Source organism: Triticum urartu, chromosome 3 (assembly GCF_003073215.2).
Source record: "Triticum urartu cultivar G1812 chromosome 3, Tu2.1, whole genome shotgun sequence".
NCBI classification, from domain to species: domain Eukaryota; kingdom Viridiplantae; phylum Streptophyta; class Magnoliopsida; order Poales; family Poaceae; genus Triticum; species Triticum urartu.
The window spans coordinates 500431421-500435879 of NC_053024.1; positions in this window are offsets into that span (position 1 = coordinate 500431421).

Consider the following 4459-nt stretch of genomic DNA (forward strand, 5'->3'; position numbering starts at 1 on the left):
TCTCGTGGTGGGTGTGCTTCTTGCAATGGTGGGGCGCGATCGAAAGGTTGAAGAGACATAAGGGTTAAATGGCTGCTGTAATAAAAGGGGGCCGACCGGCCTGTAATCGCCACGTCTTGTCACGACGTTCATGGCGGAGGATTCCAGTGCACGCTTGACAACACCGCACTGCACGCGTGGGCTCGAAGAGGTGCCAAATGTATCGTCAATGAACCTGTTCCCGCGCTACCGTGCAGTTTACCGCGCAAGCTTCCCACCCGGCTAGTTTGGCCACGCGTCGGCTAGAAGAGGGACAAATTATGGGCGTTTATTGGCAAAAAGCTTCGTAAAAATGAAGTGTGTGGAATGGCTTCGGTCATAAGTTTACCCGTGGGTGATGAGGTCAAAGTTACACAGAAGGGTGATGATGGACACTCGGGGGCGATAATTAATTCTGCGCTCTACATGGCACACGGTGGATGAAACCAACTATGTGCAATAATGTCAAAGATCGCAATCGAGTTAGCTATACAGATCGTGTGCTGTGAAATCAAAAAGGTAAACAAATTCGAGAATGGTCAATAAAATCTAAGACCATTGCATATTAAGGTCAAAATAGTACTACCAATATACGAGTCTCATACGATGCCATTTCTACGATTGTACCACAAAAGCTCGAATTATTACAAGGTTCAAATTCCAGAGTTATATGGCTCAAATTCGAATATTACAGAGAGGTTCAAACTAATATTACCACTTCTAAGTCTGGTTTCGAAACCTCACAATTTTTGCAAAGGGGCTAGCCACTAAGAAGTCATGTATGGGGTTGACAGGATGACTTCTGATTACTCTGTCATCTGAAGTTCCAAAATGAAATTCAACATTTTTGGAGCCTATTCCATTCTGCCGCAGGCGCCGACGCTGATCAACAAACCATTCATTTTTGCGAAATAAATGTAGGGAAACCTCATTTCCTTCAGCATCCTTGCTCTGAGAACAAAGAACCCGGCGAATATAATCTCCAGTAAGGTCCCTCGGTAGGAGTTCAAAGTAATTTCTGAGAGATGCAGATCTAGGCATTCGACATGATTGTTATATTGTATCACATTATCCACCACTGGGCCTAATCTTATCTGCAAAATAACAAAATCTGTTAGTGCCTACATGCAGTTTTGAACATTACTACAGGCCTATTTGGTTTGCACGATTTGTAAAATGCACTAACATGCCATCTTCGATCTGACATGATTAACGTGGGCATTTGATTACATTCTAGAAAAAAGTAGCCTTCTTCCCAAGAGGTTGGAGTGGATAAAATGTTCCCTAAGAAAACTAGTACAGATGAATCCAAAGGAGAAATGCTTATTGATTGTAACCATATGGATGAAGCAATCAATATGGGGGGGACATGTATGTACTGAAATCCTCCAGAAGAATGCTTCAGATATCATAGTACATTATCGTTGTAAACTTGGAAAAAAGTGTCACAAATTGAACTCCCTTATGGTTAACATTTAACAGGAAAGGAACATCACCTCAATATATAGCTTCTCCAGGAACGGAAAGCATCTCAGGAAACTCACAACTTGTTCCAGGTTGGGGCCGATAGATTCTAGTGCCAAGACCTTCACTATGCGCAGTTTCGGGGTCAAGCTTGTCAGAATCATTTTATGAATGACAGGCGAACAAACATCTTCAAAATTCGAAATAATGTTAATTTGTAGAAGGAGAGGTAGAAGGAGGCTATTCTACCTGAACGGGTGTGGATCCAATAACAAGATCAGAGTATTTGTCCGACAAGTAGCTGAGCACTATCAATTTCGGCGCAAAAATGACATTGATTCTTGTTGGACCTTCTTGATCAACTACAAGTAATCTCTCAAGTGCAGGTGTGTCCTCAATGACTATACCGTGGTACACATCTTGTGATGTCTTCCTGCCGCACCAGCAACACACATAAATAGTCCGGAGAGTCATGGAGGTGATGTGGAAGGTACTCAACCAATTGATCGCCTGAAGACGAAGGTACTCGAGTGCAGTACAGCCATGGAGCAAGCCCTCCATGTCATCGTTTGAGAGGAAGACAGCGACGAGCTCGAGGTGCTTCAATCATGGTAGAATAAGAGCGGGCGCGTCATTAAGGGGGGATGACAGTTCCTGAACTTGGCGACGCACACCATGGGTGCGAGGCGGAGTGCGGACGTTGGCAACGACCGCATATGCCCATCATCAAAAGTGAGCTCCTCGACCTGATCTAGGATGGGGTATCGGAACCAGTCGTCAAGCTTGGCTCGGTCCTTGCCATTGGAACGGAACTTGCCCATTCTAAGGCCTCTGGTTGGGCCATGGTGACTGTCGAGGATCTTGGAGAACGCATCCAAGCTTTTGCGATAGCCACGGCAGAGCTCGTGGGTGTCGATGAGGTCGAGAGGGATGGACTTCCATAGGGGGCACGACCGCCAGGAAAGGACGGTTGTCCACGCCCCATATTTGATTGGGAGGAGGGAGATGATGACTATTAACATATCATCGGGGAGGCTACTAATGAAGTCTAGGCCTACTGGAGTCGCTTGCGGTTCTAGCTCGCCCCGCCTCCGCTTGTTGGCAGCCCCCGTTCTCCACCTCCGGAGTCTCTTTGTTAGTGGCGCTTTCTGATAGAAATGGGAGTACATGGAATATTTAGTTAAAACAAGGCAATAGAAAAGTGTATTGGTAACTAGAAGTTATTAGCTAAGAACATAGTAAGAAAAGGGAATAATAGTTGGTTGCTTAAATACTACACAATTCATTTGATATTGCTATGTAAGTCAACATGCAGATAGTTGAAGAGAAAACTTACTTCGAACAAAGTTTGGACGGATGATATCGTCGGGAAAATTACCATATATCTCATGACCAGGCCCTTTTATGTGCAGTGCAATTCTAGTGCCAGCTTGCAATTCATAAAACTTAGCAATTTCTCTCCAAAAGCCAGTGCCAAAATAGGGGTCACCATGTTCATCAAGTCTTACAGTAGTAACGATTGTAAACCCATGGTTTGTGTGCAGTATGACATCCCTGCAGTCTTGATTTATGTAAAGGGAATGCTTGTGCTCTACGGATTCTGTTGCATAGCAAGGGATGCGCTACAGAAAATGGTAGGATTGTTAAAGGAAATATGGTAACATGCAAATATGGGCCCAAATTGAAAGAACTGTACAACAGTCGAAATTGAAGGACAAAAATTTATAATAAACAGATAGGGTAAACATGATGTCATGGAAATATGAGAGTAATCGAAAGAACAATACATCATTAATTTGCCTAATATAGAAAGAAGAGGGGGAAAATCCCCTTTGACGTATATGGTGCATGTGGCACCTTTTATCCAAATGTAGTAATATTTAGAATATGTTCAGGAAAGTAGGCCATGCCAGCCGATTTAGGGTGAGATTGAACATACCGCGCGCATCCTCAAATCATCTGGTACGGTGAGATGGAATGTCTGGTGGAGGCCGCAAGGTCCTGATATATCCGCGCATTGTACACTCTATGAACGTAAGAAAACCCTCAAATCAGCTCAAATAAAAATGAATTCACAGCGATTTCGGCCGGGTGATAAAAGGATGCAGATGAACTGGGATAAGACATGATATAATATCTCATTAAATTAGTTACCTTGTTGTCCATGAGAAGGAACCCTTAGTATGGCCGATTCCACGACCGAGCGGAGCTGGGTCGACCTCGAGTAGCGTCGAGAAAGTCAATGGCGATAGGTGGTAGCATGCGAAAGTGGCGAAATGCGGTGGGCTTTGCCGACAGCCTGGCGGCAGCGGAAAACGGCGAGCTAAGTGTTTACCGCCATGACAGATCATGCCACGCATAGACGCGGAGGAGCTTGTGTGCAGGTGTGAATGGGGACCGGAGGGGGGATGGGCGGGGTGAGGGTTTTTGTGACGTGGGGATGGTGAGGGTTTTCTTTTTTGTTTTCTGAATTGGGTGGTGAGGGTTTTTTGTCCCAATTTTTTTTGGAGGCCACGGTTTGCTAGAGTAAACCGTGTGTGATTGATGCAACAGGCAAAATCAAAGTCATTGCACACGGTTCCAATTTTGGGAACCATGTGTGATTGACATACTACCTCCGTCCTGGTTTATTGGTCCCCTTTGTAATTTTTACCAAAATTTTTCCAAATATTTAACTAAGAAATGTTTATGCATGTCACCAAAAATTATATCATTGAACATTATGCTCAAATACCCATCCAACAATATATTTTTTGCTGACCTGCACTAACATTTTGTCAGTTAAACCTTTGGTCAAAATTTAACACAAATTACAAAGGGGACCAATAAACCAAGACAGAGGTAGATTCCATCAACCGAACTGGTAGCATCTATATCCCATGGTTAGACATAAGTAAACATAGATTAAACATACTCAGACATAGATAATAAGCATACACATACACAAGCATAGTTCAACCACAAGTACATAGTTCAA